Source organism: Equus quagga, chromosome 3 (assembly GCF_021613505.1).
Source record: "Equus quagga isolate Etosha38 chromosome 3, UCLA_HA_Equagga_1.0, whole genome shotgun sequence".
NCBI classification, from domain to species: domain Eukaryota; kingdom Metazoa; phylum Chordata; class Mammalia; order Perissodactyla; family Equidae; genus Equus; species Equus quagga.
Window position 1 is genome coordinate 122,472,621 of NC_060269.1, and position 18,695 is coordinate 122,491,315.

The 18,695-nt window shown below is 42.4% G+C and overlaps 1 protein-coding gene across 7 annotated transcripts in view; it reads left to right on the forward strand.

Annotated features, from left to right (window-relative positions):
• The first annotated feature begins 15,038 nt into the window (after positions 1-15,038).
• The window catches only part of LOC124237137 (amyloid beta precursor protein binding family B member 2), a 368,014-nt gene continuing 364,357 nt past the window's right edge, over positions 15,039-18,695 (forward strand). For 5 of the 7 annotated variants that reach the window (XM_046656479.1, XM_046656485.1, XM_046656481.1 and 2 more), the window contains exon 1: positions 15,040-15,211. The gene's annotated coding sequence lies outside the window, so the exon portion shown is untranslated. Of the gene's footprint in view, positions 15,212-18,695 lie in introns of all 7 variants that reach the window. The other 2 variants (XM_046656484.1, XM_046656486.1) reach the window with 1 other exon arrangement.

Here is an 18,695-nt window from a genome sequence, read left to right on the forward strand (position 1 = left end):
CCTTCTAGTTCTTCTATGTGAGTCGCCACCACAGCATGGCAACTGACAGACGGGTGGTGTGGTTCTGTGACCAGGAAACAATCCCAGGCCACCCAAGCAGTGAGAGCGCCAAACTTTAACCACTAGGCCATCAGGGCTGACTCTCAATATTCTTTTAAAATTACTTCTGAAAAATTACAGTTGCTAATGGGCTCTCTATTCTAAATTCCACCTTCACTTTTGATCTCTCTCCATCCACATCGAGGACCTTTTTTTAAAGTCACCTCTGGCCAGAGAATTGCATAGAATTCAGTTCTGCTACTCAGTTGTGTACATTTAGGTAAATTACTTAACCTACATCTCCAAGGCTCAGTTGCCTTACCTATCAAGTCCAATAATAATTGTTCTTACCTCCTAGGGTATTTTGAGTAGTAAATGAGGTGATGTTTGTAAATACTGTCTAATGCAGATATTAGCTGAATCTTACCCGTACAGTGCTTATTAGATGCCAGCCCTGGTCTAAGTGATCCACTCGACATGACCCATTTAATTCTCACAACATATCCCCCATTTTATAGATGAGAAAACTGAAGCACAGAGAAGTTAAATAACTTGCCCAGAGGTACACAACCAATAAGTGGTGGAACAGAAAGGCAACACTAGGCAGCCTGAGCCAAAGACCATGCTCTTAACCTCTGTGTTCAGTGGAGTGCCTGGGACACAGTAAACGCTTAAAATGTTTTACTTATTTTTATTTTATTAATAGTATTATTACCACTTGTCTAAAATGAAGCCCTATAGTTTTCCCATGAAAAAAGTTAAAACCTCTTCTTTCATGCAAAATGTCATATTTGATAAAAATGCATGAATTATTTTAATATTATTTACAAAGAAATGAAAAATAAACCCTAAAAGGCATCATGGCTTCCGTCTTGGTCTCTCTTTCCCTCTCTCCTTTCTTTTTGATCACTTGCTCAAGGGGATCCAACTGCCATGTCATGAAGATACTCAGGCTGCTCATGTGGGGAAGAACTGAGGTCTCTGACCAACAGCCAGCCAGAAACTGAGGAATGCCAAAAATCACATGAGCAAGTGTGGAAGCAGATCCTCCTTGAGTCCAGCCTTCAGATGGCTGTGGTCCCAGCTAACCGCTTGACTGCACTCTCATGAGAGACCCTGAGAGGCCCAGCTACGATGCTCCCAGATTCCTGCCCCACAGAAATGGGGAAACAATAAGTATTTGTGGTTTTCAGCCACAAGGGGTAATTTGCTACACAGCGATACATAACCAAAACAGATCTTGGTATCTGGAAGTGGGGTGCTGCTATAACGAAAACCTAAAATGTGAAAGTGGCTTGTTTTGAGCCCTTCGCCTTTCTATGTAAATTTTAAAATTAGCCTGTCAATTTCCTTACACAAGTATGTGAGGAGCTTGGCTGGGATTGCATTGAATCTGTGGAATAACCACGGCCATCTCACCAATATTGATCCTTCCAATCTGCAAACATGGTATATCTCTTCATTTAATCAGGGGTTTTTTTCTTTAGCTTTTCTTGGCAATATTTTGTAGTTTTAGGCTTATGGGTCTTACACATCTTTCATTATTTTTATTCCTGATATTTTTATGCTACCATAAATGTTTTTAAAATTTTTTGGTGTTCATCACTGCTAAATAGAAATACAATTGGTTTTTTGATGCTATCATAATTTCTCTTTTTTAAATTTTCAGTTGTTCATTGCTTGTAAATAGAAATAGAAATTCAATGACGGGTTTTTGTTGTTGTTGTTAGCTTTGTATCCTGTGACCTTTTAAAATTTGCCTTTTTTTTTTTTGGAGGAAGATTAGCTCTGAGCTAACTACTGCCAATCCTCCTCTTTTTGCTGAGGAAGACTGGCCCTGAGCTAACATGCATGCCCATCTTCCTCTACTCTATACGTGGGACACCTACCACAGCATGGATTTTTGTCAAGTAATGCCACGTCCACACCGGGATCCGAACCGGCGAACCCCGGGCCACGGAGAAGAGGAACGTGAGAACTTAACTGCTGCGCCACTGGGCCGGCCCCTAAATCTGCCTTTTGGTTCTAGTAGCTTTATTATAGATTCCATTGGATTGTCTATACATACCATCAGGTCATTTGTAAATGAAGACAGTTTTACATGTTCTTTTCTAATCTGAATTCCTTTAATGTGTTTAATACACACACACACATGCACACACACACACATATAGAAGAACAAGTGTATGTATAGTTGGATGCAATTTGCTAAAATTTTGTTAAGGGATTTTGCAACTACATTCTCTGTAGTTCTCTTTTTTGGTCTGTGTTTATCTGATTTGATGTCAGAGTGATTCTGGCCTCACAAAATGAGTTAAGTTTTTCTTCCTTTTCTATTTTATGAAAGAGTTTATGTAGAAGTATTGTTATCTCTTTCTTTAAAGTTTCATAAAATTCAACAGTGGTTTGAAGTTTTCAATTTCTTTAATATATATAGGACTTTTCAAGTTTTCTTTTTTCTCTTGGGTCAGTTTTGGCAATTTTTGTATCTTGAGGAATTTTTCCATTTCACCCAAGATATCAAATTTATTAGCATGAAGTTGTTAATGACGTTCTTTTTATTAATCTGATAATGATAATTTGTAAATTTTATCTTTCCTTGATCAGTCTAACTAGAGGCTTACCAGTTTTATTGATTTGTTTCAGGGAACCAATATTTATTTTCATTTATCTATTATCTTTTTCAATTTCTGTCTCATTAATACTCTTTTGTCTTTCTTTTCTTCTACTTACTTTGGGTTTAATTGCTCTTTTTTTTTTTAGCATAAAAGCTTAGATTACTAATTTGAGTCCTTTGCTTTTTATAAAAGTATTTAACGCTATAAGTATTCCTCTAAATACTTAGCTACATCCCACAAATTTTGATATTTTGTATTTTCATTTTTATTCCATCCAAACTATTTTCTAGCTTTCCCTGAGACTTCTCCTTCAACTCATGGATTATTTAGGAGTGCATTGTTTAATTTTCAAATATTTGGGGATCTTCCAGATATCATTCGATTATCAACTTCTAGTTTAATTCTGTTATGATCAGAGAAAAAAGTTAGGATGATTTCAGTTTTTCCATGTGTACTTGAAAAGATTGTGTATTCTGCTGTTGTTGGCCAGAATGTTCTGCAAATGTCAATGAGGTCAAGTTGGTTGATAGGGTATTCAGATCTTCTATAGCCTTCCTGATTTTTTGTCTACTTGTTCTATTCATTACTGAGTGAGGGGCGTTGAAATCTTTATGTATAATTGTGGCTTTCTCTGTTTCTCTTTTCACTTCTATCAGTTTTTGCTTTGTATATTTTTTGACCTCTAATTTTTAGGTGCATACACATTAAGATTGTTGTGTATTATTGATGAATCAACCCATTTCTCATTATATAATGTCTATCTGTAACCCTGGTAATGTTTCCTGTTCTGAAGTATACTTTATCTGATATAAATATAGCCAGATCAGCTTTCTTTTGTTGCTATGGACTGAACTGTGTTCCTACTTGCCAAATTTGTATGTCAAAGCCCTAATCCCCAGCACCTCAAATTGTGCCTGTATTTGGAGATAGGGCCTTTAAAGAGGTAATTAAGGTTAAATGCGGTCATGTGACTGGGACCTAATCTAATAAGATTGGTGTTCTTATAAGAAGAGGAAGAGACACCAGAGAGTACTCACACAGAGAAGAGGTCATGTGAGGACACAGAGAGAAGGAAGTGATCTGCAAGCCAGAGAGAGAGGCCTCAGGAGAAACCAACCCTGCTGGCACCTTGTCTTGGACTTCTAGTCTTCAGAACTGGGAGAAAATAAACTTCTATTTTTCAAGCCACCTAGTCTGTGGTATTTTGTTATGGCAGCCCTAGCAAAATAATAGCATTTGAACAGTGTTTTCATCACATTTATTTTTCCATCCTTTTATTTTAGTTTATCTGCATAAATATATTTAAACTGGCTTTCTTGTAGATAGAGTACAATTGGGTCTTCTATTTTTATAGCCAATCTGAGAAACTCTGTCTTTTAATTAGAGTGTTTAGAAAACTTACATTTAATGTAATTATTTAATATGGTTGGATTTAGGTCCACAATTTTATTATTTTTCTGTTTGTTTCCTATGATTTTGTTCTTCTCTTCTCCCTTTCCTATATTCTTTTGGATTAACAATACTTTCAGTAGTCTATTTTACTTTATGTATTGTATTTTAAGGTATTTTTCTATCCTTTTTAGTGGGTGGTCTAGGGATTATTAAATGTAAGTAGTCAGAGCACACCAGTTAAAAGAAAGAAATCTATTTATGTTTTCTTTGTGACGTCTCTTGCAAATCTGCGGAAATTAATTTAAGTGAGGCATTGTCATCTTAAACCTCATTGGAATTGAGGCTGATACTCCAAATCGCACTGGATTTATAGAAACACCAGTCACTTTGACAAAGGCAGTGTGCTCAACTGACTTCCATCATCTCACTGACTTTTTCTAAGATCAAATCCAGTAAAAATAAAGTGAGAACAATAGACTTCTGTCCAGAAGTTTTGTCTCAGCTAAAGTAGCAGCAGATTTTGGGCAATATAAAAAGTCAAGTCCTCTTACTAATACCACTCTCACACTTGAAAAGTTATATGGATTTTCATGGGCTTAGAGTTTAGTAGATATAGAGATCATTTGTTAAAATAAAGAAATCTTAAATAAATGGAAAAACATAATATATTTATGTATGAGATTATTCAGTAGAGTAAAAATGTCAGTTATCCTCAAATTAATTTATAAGTGTAATACCAAACAAAATTTTAAATATATTTCATCAAAAGTGATATATTTATTGTAAGTTTTATAATAAATAGATATTGTGAAATAGGAGCTAAAGCAGTCTTGATAAAGCAGGAGAAAGAAGAGAGACCTACCCTACCAGATATCAAGATACATTACAAAAGTAATGAAATTAAAATAGTGCAGTATTAGAACAGTAATAGAAATATCGATCAGTGAAAGGGAATAGAAAGCCTAGGAACAGATCAATGAGAACTTGGTATATGAATGAAGTGGCATTATAGACGTGAAGGACTGTTTGATACATTGCACTGGAACAGTTGGCTTTCTACTTGCAAAATTATATCTGTATCTCATACCATATTAGAAAACAAATCAAAGATTTGAATATAAAAACAAAATACATACACAAAACTTGAAGCCTATCAGAGTGTAATGGGAAAAACTATCTTCATGAAACCTATCAGAATATAATTTTCCCCTATAGGGGAAAATATCTTTCTGACCTAGAGATAAAAAAGTCTTTCTTAATGAAGAATATTTTTTTCCCATCGTATTTTCATTCGTGGAAAAACAATATTTATCAAAGTGTGTAGAACTGCTTTGAAAATCACAATATATGCAAAGAGAAACAGATATACCTCCTGTTTTACTTAGTGTTTCCTCTTCTTTTCCTAAGAAAAGTGTTCTCTAAAAAAACTCAAAGACAGGGCTGGCCCCGTGGCCGAGTGGTTACGTTCGCGCACTCCACTGCAGGAGGCCCAGTGTTTCGTTGGTTTGAATCCTGGGTGCGGACATGGCACTGCTCATCGAACCACGATGAGGCAGCGTCCCACATGCCACAACTAGAAGGACCCACAATGAAGAATATACAACTATGTACTGGGGGGCTTTGAGGGGAAAAAAAAAAAAAACTCAAAGACACCAGGCAAAGTTTTTTCTAGTACATTTCTAATTTAGCTCTTTTCTTACAATAAATAACATGTGTATGATGATATTGTTCCTTATCTCCTCAATACTGTTATCTGATTCAACAATACAAAATTCGACATAATTTCAATAGAACTAAATGTTTTTCTCTCAGTGATAACTTTCTAGACAGGATTTGAACCCAGAACAAAAAGGTAAAAACTGGTAGAATATTTGCCTGCTCCGCGTTTCCTGTTTTTGGACTGTCCTATTCCTTCAGTTCTCGAGAATTCTTTTTGCAAGACCACTGCTAGTGCATGGTGGAAGAAAATAATTTATCATGTTTACTAATGCTGTAACTTTGATTTTTAACTTTTATAATCTCAGTGACACAATTATTACTTGCAAATTCATTGGCTTGGAAACTATTTTCATGAGAAATCATATCTCATTTCATTAAAATAAAGACAGAAAATTCATTCTCAAAGAAAACTCGTTTGTCTTCTAAGAACAGCATTTCAGAGATTCAAAGAAATTAGAGGAGGAAAAATCGATTAGAACTAATCTACCAGCTTGTCAGAAAGGATTGCTTTCTACAAAATATATTCCAGTTCTTTGTCCAGGTTAATTTTAAATGTCTCGAGGGATGGAGCACTTGTTATACCCTTTCAAAGTCTTTCCTTTTGTGTAATTCTTACCAAGAATCTTTTTTTCCTAATATCTAACCTCCATGTTTGGTATTAATTCTGCGCTATTACTTTTTTTTTTTCGGTGAGGGAGATTCGCCCTGAGCTAACATCTGTGCCAATCTTTCCTCTACTTCATGGCTGATGAGTGGAGTAGTCTGCACCTGAGATCCAAACCCACAGACCCGGGCTGCAGAAGCGGAGTGTGCAGAACTGTAACCACTAGGCCATAGGGCGGGCCCCATGTGTGCTATTATTTTGAATTACACTTCTTTTTTCTATACTAATGCCCCTTCCCCTCCCAAATTCAGTTTTTATACTCTCAGATATTTGGAAGAAGCTAGACTTCATTTAGCCTAATGACAGATGCTTACTTATAATAATCATCTCTTAAATTAAAGCTATCTTTAGGTCTTTTTTTCCATTTTCCCCTCTCTGTCTGTCTCTCTCTGCCTCTCTCTTCCTTTCCTGCCTGCCTTCGTTCCTTCCTTCCTTTCTTCCTTCCCTCCCTCCCTCCTTTTTTCCTTCCTTCCTTTCTTTTTGCAGACCTTGTAATGAGACATTTAAAAGCCAAAGATACTTGGCAGAAGCAAGTAGAGAAGGAGATTATAAATTCTTTGCTTGATCGAGGAGACTATCAATTCCTTTGCAAATTAGCAATATATTTCTTGCCTATCTCTGGGAGGAGTGAAGCATTTTTCTCTTGTAAATGATTTCCAGTTCTTTTATAACCTCTTCTGTCTTTCAGCATTCTTCGTTTCAGATTCCCCCTTTCTATTTAATTTTGTTTATATGAATTTAAAATTGAGTCTTTTTCAGGTTGGATGGTATTATTTATGTTGTACCCGTCGAACATGAAGGTGATAGTTTCTTCCATTCACAAGATTTAAATTCTTGCCCTTATCTGTGCAGACGATTAATTGTGAGACACCATGCACACTGGTACTCTGGACTCAAATTTCTACTGGCTGAAGATAAGCAAAACAAGGATTTGGGGAGGGGTGAGGGGATATTATATAGCCAGGGAAGGAGATTGCCCTTGGCCTAAGAACATAAATGCTGGTGCCAGAGCCAGTTCAATAAAATGCCAGTGTCTGCAGTAACAACACTTGCTAACCTGGGATGAGGGCAGAGACACAGAGCGTGATGAACTTTATTGTGTGCTTTTGTGCTCATAAATTGAGTTCCCCTGAATTCCTGTATAGAGCTCATCCATTATCATTGTTCAAGAACCATGGAATAAGTGTTCATAAAATTTACTAAATATATTTTTAATAGTAAAAATTTACAGAGAAATTTAATTAGCTTTCTCCTCTTACCAGGAAGCTGTCAGGGCTTAAAAAAAAAACTAACTTGTGGTGGAACTCCCCAGAAAAAGGACCATGTACTGCCTTTCACGGAGTCATTACATCTCATTAGATAAGAGATTAAGCTCTGGAATGAGACTGCCTTGCTCACATTCTGCCTCTGCTTTTAATAGCTGTGTGACCCTGGGTAAGTAACTTAACTTCTCTGTACCTCAGTTTCCTCTGTTATAAAATGGTGATGTACCCTATCTGAGGAAAAATTGAGTTATAAATTGAGTTAATATTGTAAAGTGCTCGGTACAGTACCTTAATGAAAGCTAATTTCCCTTTTTTCTTTCCGTCATTCATTAAGCAGATATTTATCAAGTGTCTTCTACGTGATAAAGCTGGAAATGGGAGTTCACAGTGTAGCAGCAAAGAAGGATACAACATCTAACTGTATGTATGAGGTGCTACTAAGACGTAAGACAAACCCTGGAACCAAGGAGCGAGCAATTAACCTGTGCAGTAAATTCAAGGAAGACTCTTGGCCTTTGAAGAATGAGTATGATTTTGGATAGGGGACAAGGTGAAGGAAGCAGGAGTGGGTCAATGTGTAAAGCAGGGAGTACATTCCAGGCAAAGGAGCAGCATAAGGAAAGGCAGGGAAAGCACGGAAGCACATGATGTTTGCCCACGAGTGATCAAGTATGGGTGAAGCTTCATAGGGTGGGGGAGGGGAGGAGGGGGTGAAACCCTCTTCCTATTTTTGGTGAGTCCCCTACTGTATGAGTCTGGGTTGTAGGAGGGCCCCACCTTCCAGGAGGAAATCTGAAAGGAAGAAATATTCCCTCTCTCTGGCTTCTGGCATGGACACGTGACCTTGGATATTTCTTTTTTTTTGTTTTGTTTTTTTGGTTTTTTTTTTTCGGAGGAAGATTAGCCCTCAGCTAACTACTGCCAGTCCTCCTCTTTTTGCTGAGGAAGCCTGGCTCTGAGCTAACATCCGTGCCCATCTTCCTCTAGTTTATACGTGGGACGCCTACCACAGCATGGCTGCCAAGCAGTGCCGTGTCCGCACCCGGGATCCGAACCAGCGAACCCCGGGCCGCCGAGAAGCGGAACGTGCGAACTTAACCGCTGCGCCACCGGGCCGGCCCCGACCTTGGATATTTCTGCCCGTGACTTTGAATAGGAAGAAGGTGACCCTGAATGGCAAAGGTTCAGGAATAGTGGCCACAGGAAGTGGCCAGTTGGGTGGTGCCATGGGTGACATACTGTGTCGTCCTCTAGTCTGTGTCATTTGCCACCAGCCTTCCATAGATCCTGACCCTTTTCTGAACCAATTCTCCATCTTCGCGTTGATGCAGTGGGCTATCTGACAACCCTCCTGTAGTTTTTTTTCTGGATAAGTTAACTAGAGAGGGTTCCTTTTGCTTGCAACCAAGTGTCTCAAACAATAGAGAATTTAATCTTTCTAGTCTGTTATCACTGTTTCTTAAATTTTCCTCGATGAATATCAAGTACTTCTGTAACAAAACACTTTTTATTTAAGGTAAAATCAAACGTAAATGGGAAATACAAAAACTTTTTGAAAGTAAAAAATTTATTTAAAAATTTAAAAAAAAGACCCACAAAGAGAGAGAAGGATAAAATGGTTTATTAATCATAATAGTCATAACTTTCAGATAATATATATTGAATGCTTATCAATCAGCCAAGCACATTATGATGAACTTTATGTGCCTTCTTTCATTATATACTTTCGATAACGCTAAGTTGTACATTCTATGATTATCAATATTTTCAGATGAGGAAACTGAGGTTGGGAGAGGGTAAGTCACTTTCCCAAAACCACCAGTGGGATTGTGGCACAGCCAGGATTTAAACCTGGCTAGCCGGAATACAGCATCTACGTTCTTAAATCTGTAGCATCAGAGAGGAGCTGGTCACCACCTTTCCCTGGGGGAGTTGACTAAGCTTTTATAGAAGAGGTAATATCCGAACTGGGCCTTAAAGAATAAGTAGGATTTTCCCAGGTAAAAAAAGATGTGAAGGGGTCAGTTCGGCCTGAGAAGGGTGTGTGCAAGGGTAAAGACATGAAAAGCCATTACCTGTTCCAGCAATGCCTCATGGAGCATTGGTTGCTGGTGCCGGGGGTGTAGTCGGGGTGGGGAGGGGTGGCATAGGGAGAGTTCTGAGCTGGGGGAAGGGAGGCTGGTAGTAGAGGAGTCCAAATGCAGGTTTGAAATGGAATGGGGGGTTGCTCATTGAGTCCTTAGGTTTAGTGGTTTCTATCCTTAAGCAACTGAAGTCATCAGTGGTTTCAAAGGAGGGGAGTGACATCATCAGCATCTTTTTTAAGACAGATCACTCTGGCAGCAGCATGGAGGAAGGGCTTGGAGTGGGAGCAATGAGAATCACCAAGGTCAGTTAGCAGGAAGCTGAAATAGTGTATGAGAAGCCAATGAGGACAGTGGAAGTGGGGACAGAGAGGAAGGCCCCATTTTGAGAGGCATCCCTGAGGTGGGAGCAACAGCTTGATGACTAATTTAATGTGGGTGGTTGAGGAGGAAGGAAGACTTGAAGATGACTGAGATTTCTAGTTTGGAAACCTTAGTAATTAGTGATGTCATTACCTGAAATAGGAATGGAAGGAAGGAAATCTATGTGAGGCCTCCCAGAAGTTTTACATGTGTTATTTCATTTAATCCTAAACAAACTCATGATGAAAAGATTAAGATGCCCATTTTACAGATAAGAAAATTGAGGTTCAGCGAGGTTAAATAATTTTCCCAAGGTCACACAGTTGGTAAATAAAAGAACTGGGATGTGAAATAAGGTCTTCCTCCAAAGCCCGTGTCTTTCCACGATAGTATTCTACCCTCTGATAATAATTTTAGTTTGGAAAAAAGGACTGAAGCTGAGGGGAAAGGCAGAGCTAGAAACACAGCCCTCTCAGAGGAGGAGTGGCGCAGAGTAAAGAGATTAAAGCTTTACACTATGGGGATAAAGGACTGGAGCTGTGCTGTCCAGTAAGATTTTCTGCAGTGATGGCAATGTTTTATCCTTGCCCTGTTCTATACTGCAGCCATTAACCCATGTGGCTATTGAGCACTTTAAATGTGGCTAATATGACTGAAGAACTGAAATTTTAATTAATTAATTTAAAATTAAATAACCATATGTGGCTATAATGACTACCATACTAGATAGTTTAGGACTAGAGGAACCAGCCAGACACAGAGAGTGTCCATCAGAGGGAAGGCCTTGCTGGTAGCCCCCAAAATCTCTGGGTATTTGACCATCTGCCTCATATCTGTGGGTAAGATTGCTTGTCAGTTTGAGAACCACAATTCATTAGTTAGGAAGAGGTTCTTTCCTAGTGTGGACAACAAAGTTACTATACCAAGTTTTATCTTTGGAAGGAGAGTAAATGCAATACTCCACTTCTTTTCCTGGATGAGACATAAATCACAATCACTTTCTCTGTATTTCCATTTTTCTGTATTGAATACTTATATTCCTTATTACTATATTAATTTTACTTACTGCCAACAACCTCTCTCAGCTATTATAGAGTGTTATTTAAAGCTCAAGCTCCAGGCAAGGTGCCTGGGTTCAAATTCCTGTTCTGCCTCTGAATGTGTTGTACCTTGAGTTAGTTTCTTCACACTCTGAAACTTCTCTTTCACTACCTGTAAAATAGGCGTCACAACAGCACCTCACCCGTAGGGTAGTTGTGAGGATTAAGTAACCTATGTAAGATGCTTAGCCAGTATCTGGCACACACTAACCACTCAGGAAAGGTTAACTATTCTGTAACTAGTACCTTGTGATAAGTTTGTATTTTGCACCTCTGTGTTTTGACATTTACTCAGCTCGAGTTTTGCATAAGTAGAAGGTATTCTCCAGATCTCTAAATGTCAGAATATTTCAAAAAGAAATACACATTCATCGAGATAAAAGGTAGACACGGTTCCGAAAAATGATCTTATTTCAGGCATGAGTTTTGTAGTTATTTTTGTATTTTCACTTTGATTTCCATTTTGTTAAAGTAATTTAAGTCAGTACAGAGGAATTATAACCTTGATATTTTGTTGCGATCAGTAAAATTCCCCTGGTTTAACCTCAAACAGTTCATACACCATATGATCAAGCAAGAATACTAGAGACTCTAAACGTTGATACTAAAGATTTCTTGATGTCTCTAACTTCTGAAGAATTTCATACCACTTCAACTGAAATATTTAATGGCTAATCTCTGGTTACCTTAGCAGTGGTTGGATAGGTTGCATGGTAGTTGGGTAGATCAAGGACTATTTAAAGACTAATGGACCTCAGAAGTAGGAACAAGTAATAGGATCCCTTTTGTTGCCACCGATTTTGTGCTTTGCAACCTTTGGATTGAAAAAACAGCATTCTAATCTATAGTATGGCATTCTGTATAATGTTTGTGCAAAACACAAAATTTTTTTTCATTAGATTGGGGTGTCAAGAAATCTGTGTTCAAGTGCTAGCGCTGCCATCGATTTATCTGTTAAGTAAGGAAAAGTCATTTACCTCCCGGCCACAAAGAAGTAAATGTCTTCTATACATAAGAGTTGATCCAGACTTGATTCTAGAACGATCTCCTAAGTATCCTTCTAACTAAAATTCCCTAAATCTGCCTTTTCTTTTTCCCTTTGGCCTTAAAGGATTTACAGGGTTCATTTTACGTCTATGCTTTTATAAATATGCTCTTGGAATATTTTCCTTCCTTGGGAAACAATTCATGGGTGAGTCAGCATGAAGAAAAAAACGCACTCACAATAGATATCAAAATTGCATGAGGTGGTGAAACGAGAAATGATTTTCCTTGTAAACGGAAATGATGAGGTATGGAGAAACCAATTACTTATTTATAAAACGAGCGTGCGGTGGCAGGCTTTATGTACCAGAGTAACGTGCTGTTACATATTTAGCGAGACGGACAGGGTATGAGAGAGTCCTCTCCATTCGCCCTTAAAACTGCAATTACTATAGACGTTCCTTTCAGGGAGGGAGGAAGAAACTGTGTGGCGAGGTGGACAAGGAAGGAAGGAAGCAAGCAAAGGACAGTTAAAAGTGTCTCGCCCACCCCCTCCACTCCCCCCAACCCGCTGCCGTCCTCTCTGGAAATACACAATTAAGGGAATTTCCTCCCGCAGCCACGGAACACTCGGAGGCCCCTTCCACGTCACTATTAGGGCAGCCAGGGATTTTGCTTTCCCAGGACTGACTTCCCGACTCCTCCTGCGGGTCCCTTGTGGGACGCCAAACGTAGCCGTCCGCCCCAGGCGAAGTCAGGCGGCGCGGCGGCCGGACCCGTTTCCGGAAGGCTGATTGCATCAGGTGTGGAGCAGGGCGCCTCCTCGGCCCAACCTGGCCGCCACTGCGCCTGCGCGCGTCGCCCCGCCCCGCCGCCGAGGACTCCACTGCGGGTTTTCCTCCCGGTCGGGAGGAGACCCAGCCGGGAGTGGCGGATGCCTTTTACCGACCCGGGACCCCCGAGAGAGAGGGCGGCAGGGAGGGACTCCAGAGGAGCAGCGGGGAGCTGTATTCCCTCTTTCCTAGGGACTAGAGTCCTGCGGAAAGAAGACGTGCTTGGAAGGCTGGAGGCCGGTCCCGCGTCTGCCACTGACGGGCGGGGTGGTCTTGGGTTAATTTCCTCGGCTCTCGGGGCCTGGGAGACGTGGACTAGAACTAGAAGGCCTTCCAGTTCAGGGTCTGCATTTTCCCAAAGTGGGTTAAACAGCCTCCGACCGTCCATCGTCCATGGGCTCGATAAGCGGATCTTGGGGGACAGAGACTCAGCCCCAAGGGTGAGCACTTTCATAGATTTATAGGGATTTCTCAGTGGCAGTATTGTTTATCTGTTGCAGGAAGGAGCGGCATGATTGTTGGCCTCCAGTTGGGTCTGAGGGAAATTGTTCATGGGAGAGGTTTTAGGGGTACAAACGCCAGAAGCCCCTCTTCCACGAGGCGGCTTCCCCCCCACCACTCATTCCTTCCGATCCCACTCGGTGTCTGCGTCAGGGTCCCGTTATACGCTCTTTTATTCACACCTAGTAGATTTTCCTCCCAGCACTCTCCATGCTGGAAATGATATCGAGTGATTAATTTGATGGATGTCTGTCCACCTTGCTGTGCTGTCAGCTCTATGAAGGCCGGGGTCTTTTTATTCACTGCTGTCCCCAGGCCGACTGTGAGACCTTTTGTATCCTCAGTAAATTCATGTTTGAAGGAATAAAGTAACGGCCTCTCCAAACGCATGGAGTCCTCACATGAAGAATAAGGACTAGCCGGGCGTGAGTTTGTTATCTGAGGAAAGAGTGCATTCTGCAGGTTTGAGGAAGAGGATGAGTGAGGCGGAGCCAGTACTTGGTGGTTACTGTTAATTTACTTTTAGCATAATCAAGGTTGGTATGTGTAGAGTGGTGGATCTCAAAGTGTGGTCCTCAGACTAGCAGCACCAGCATCCCCTGGGAACTTGTTAGATAGACAGATGCCTGGCCCCCTCCACAGACCTACCCATTCAGAGACTCTGGGATTGGGACCCAGCAATCTGCGTTTCCGTAAATCCTCCAGGAGATTCTGATGCAGGTTCAAGTCTGACGACCACTGCGCTGGTGAAGAGCAACCCTGGGGATGTCATTCACAGTGTCTGGGGCAGAGCACTGATAACCACTTACTGAGTATCCATTCTTACCAGGACCTTGCTTGTCTGCTTACAATTTGAGTTACAGGTAATATTCTTGGGGGTGAAAAGGAAATTTCCCCTCCTGCAGGTATGTTTCTCCCCTGAAGTGATCTTGCTGTGATTGCACATCAAGGAGTGGCGTGTGTGTGTGTGTGTGTGTGTGTGCACACCATATGCTTGGGGTTCTGCATAAGGAGACAGAAGGAAAGAGAAGGACTCGCCTACGAGTTGCAGCTGGGTGGGTGTGGGCAGCTCTCATCTGGGGACATTTTCCCATGATAAGGGAATGCAGACACGTGGGAGAAAAGACCAGCCAGGGATAAGGTTACCCAACTGCCTTTTGGTGCAGAGAGACGCCAGGCCACACGGAGGGGATACCGGGCTGCACCGCGACTCTCGGCCGTTGGGTCTCGACACACTGGCCCCCATTGCCTCCCTGCCATCTTCCCAGACGATAGGGGGGCCCGTGCGTCCAAGAGGCCCCACAGCCTCTGCCTGCAGGTGTCGCACTAGGAGCGCTGCCCGCCCCCTCCTCGCCGGCCCCCGCCCCCGGCCCCGCCTTTCCCGCGTTCGGCCCCCGCCCGGCCGGGCCCCTCCAGCCTCTCCTTGCGCAGCCGCCGCCAAAGCCTGGAGAAGTGGAATCTCGCCGGCGCCGTTCCCTAGCGGGACTCGCGGAGCGGCACTGGGCATGCTCAGTCGCCGGATCCCGTCCTGAGCTCAAGTAGGAAGCTCGTGCGCTGCACCCGCAGCTGATCCGGGCGCTCCGGGGAGGGCGAGACTGGAGCAGAGCTGCCGGGCGCCGGAGCCGAGGCGAGCGCCGCGCGCACCGCCGGTGAGCCTCAATTTCTTCCTTGCTTTTACCCTGGACCGCGGGGCGGCCCGGGAGTGCTGGCGAGAGATCCGGGCAGTGGCAGGGGCAGCGGCGTGCGGCGGGTGGCTGCGCGTAGCCCCGGCGGCTGCCCTTCTCCTCCTGGCCCCGAGGGCTGCGCGGCCACTGCCGCCCGCCCAGCCGCAGCCACAGCTGCAGCAGCTGCCGCCGCATCTGCAGCAGGCGTCCGCTGCGGAGTCCCGTGCGCCCTGCGCCCGCGCCGCAGGGCCGGGTGGCACGGCGACTGCGGGCTCACTCCTTGACTTCCATCCCTCCTGCTTTCCGGCGCGCTCTTTCCCTCGGCAGCCGGGGCTTGGCAGGGCCTGGGGCGGGGGAGACAGGGTTGGAGGGGGTGCACCTGGGTAGGGGCTGCGGAGGGGAAAAGTGAGGGTGGGCGCCGGCGAGGAAGAGCGCACACCCCCTTTCCCTGGCACCGGCCTCGGCTGTGCGGCTGGGCTTTCCCTCCCCGGGCGGCGGCGCGCTCCTGCCGCGGAGTTGGAGACCCGGCGGGCTTCTCCGCGGTTCCGAGACTAGCCGCTTCGAGATCAAAGGGGGAAAAGTTCATTTTCCCCCTCGGAGGCAGAGAGAGCGTTTTAACTAGAAAATGGCTGTGCGAAGGGGGCCTAATCACGGAAGCTGGCCACTGGGTTCTGAAAGCCCCTCTACTCCCCGCCGGGCAGAAGAGAGGGTTGAACGCTAGAAATGACATTTGTGCGATGAAAACATTGCTGGACCGAGGGAGGGTGCCGAGTCCCATAGAAACAATGAAAAGATGGTTTCGACGTTGGTGAAGAGATCTAGAACCCAGAGGTCAGAGGCCCAGGGCCCAGGGAACGTAGAACTTGAAGTAGAAAAAAAATAAATTGTCTGGAGAAATCAGATTTAGAGTTGTGGCCGTTTGGTAGTCAAGTTCTGCGCAGTTTAGAGCTACGACTGTCTCAAACGTTTTTGGGTGGATCGAGTGGTTGGGGAGGGTCAAAATTGAGAGGAGATAGGGTCAGTGTCGGAGGCTCCGACAGGACCGGGCTCTCAGAGGGCACAGTCTTATCTAAAAAGTGCCTCAGTCACTGACTTTCCGCGCATGATGACTTAGGTGAGATACCTAAAGGATTATCATAAAATGATGCCAGCAGTGGTGTTTGAATTTCAAGAACCGAGGAAACTTTGTGAGGTTGGCATTGGTTTGTCATTTAATATTCCACCAATTTAAAAAACAGTGGCATCCTGATCTGTCGCTTTGGATTTGTGTCTCTTAAATCTTTTGTTTTCTTGTCGTAGGTTGATATTCCAAATCTTGTCCTCCCAATGGCCATGATAATTAAAGAAAATCTGAATTTGTGTTGCTGGCCTTTCAGGAACAGACAGAATCCTTGAAGGGGGATTTCTTTATGAATTAGGTAGCAGCTTTGTTGTGTTTTCAGTTTTTAGCTTGAAGGCAATATTTGTTCAACAATTGTCTATTGGAACTTGCAGAGTCCTAGAAATGGCACTGTTTTGGAAGGAAGACATTTGTCAGGAGGATGAGGAGCCTCCAGGTTGGGGAAAATGCTGGGAGAACACAGGTGGCAGCAGAGTACAGTGGGCTGGTAGATCAGAGAGGGAAGAACAGATGCAAGATTTCTATTGCTGTCCTTTTGTCATCAGCTTACTAGATGACCTCGAAAAATCGCTCAGAGCCTTCATAAACTGGGGTTGGTCTAGATGTTTTTTCAGAGCCTTTGGGAAAAGACTCTAAAGTTGAGACCGTTTTCCAGGGAAGGTGTCTATGTCTTATACTTTGATTCTCTTTTAAAGATACTTTTAATTAAATAATTTACCTCCACGGAGCCAGCAGGATTCTGCTTTCTGAAACTTTTTTAAAGTGGTGGTGGAAAAACTTGACGATCCTAAGTGTAAAAGACTGGGAATTTACATTTAACTGGAGTACTATGAACACTGACTACAGAATTTTTTAGGAAAAGACTGAACATCGAAAGAATCCATGTGTACAAAGACAAAATATTTTAAAACTGTTACTCTTTTTATGTCATGTTTCAACTTTTTGATGATTGTTTTCTTTTCCTGCCACCAGAGAAACAACAACAAACACTGAATTTTCTTTCTGTTACAGCAGGAATTAATACCTAAAGCCTTGCCATAATATTAGAATAGTGTTATGTTGATTACCCTGATTTCTGGATATCTAAATTTATCTTTCAAGAAAAATGGAATGTTGTCTATCTATACCTTTTTCAGTTACGCGTTTAAAATAGGCAATACCTTGATGATGTAACACCTTGAGTTTTCCAGGGGTGGTGTTAGTGCCATGGAGTCATTTCCACCTCATAGCAAGCCTGTGTCCAGCAGAGCGGAACCCTGCCTGGTCTTCTTGCATTGTTTTCTCATCTTCTGGCACTATATCAGACAATGCTCCGCTATAATTCATAGGGTTTTCATGGCCAATTCTTTTTGGAAGTGGGTGGCCAGGTCCTTCTTCCTGGTCTGTCTTAGTCTGGAAGCTTCACTGAAACCTGTCCACCGTGGGTGACCCTGCTGGTATTTGAAATGCCAGTGGCGTAGCTTTCAGCATCACAGCAACAACATGCAGCCACCACAGTATGACAACCAACAGATGGGTGGTGTGGTTCCCTGACCAGGAAACAAACCCAGGCCGCGGCGGTACACGGAGTCTTACCACTAGACCATCAGGGCTGGCTTCCAGGGGTGTAGGACAGAATTTTAGGAAAGTATTGTAAGACGGTATTACTAGTTAAGTGGATGATACTTATTTTCCTACCCAGGTTAAGGAAACTAGCATTTCTTCGATACTATGTGTCAAGCCTGGTATTAAGCTCCTTACATGTATTATCTTATATGTCAGCATCTTTGACATATAAATATCAGCTTCCTAAGAAAACCCTTCTGAGAAAGTGGACAATCCTTTGATTGCATAGCAATAGAACTTGAGAGTTTTATCTCATGAGAATATCTTCAACTGGTTTAATTATTATTCAATAAGCATTCTCTTGTAAAACATATTTGATTTGCTGTTTAGAATTAGATATGGTTGGAAGAGCACGAATGTTTTTAAGAAGCTTCCGTCCAGATTTAAAAACTGCTTTGTGTTTATTCATTTTCAACAATGTTGTACTACCAACAAATAAACTTAAAAAGAAAGATAAACTCAGATTACCATTTTAATTTTAATGTATTGTTAGTGCATATTCTGCATGTTGATATGTGTTGATAGCGATTCTCTCAGTTGAAATGAAAGACCACCAACGAGGGACTCCTAAGAATTGCCTTCTGGGCTGGGCTTGTCTGCTACGTTAATTTACTGTGTAACCTTGGGAAAGTCAGTTCACTTCTCTGGGCCTTAGTTTTCCCATCTGTAAAATGAGGGAGTTGCAGTAGAATGCATCCTTTGGGTGTCTCGATTGGGTCTTTCTTGTCCATTCCGGGGGTCTGT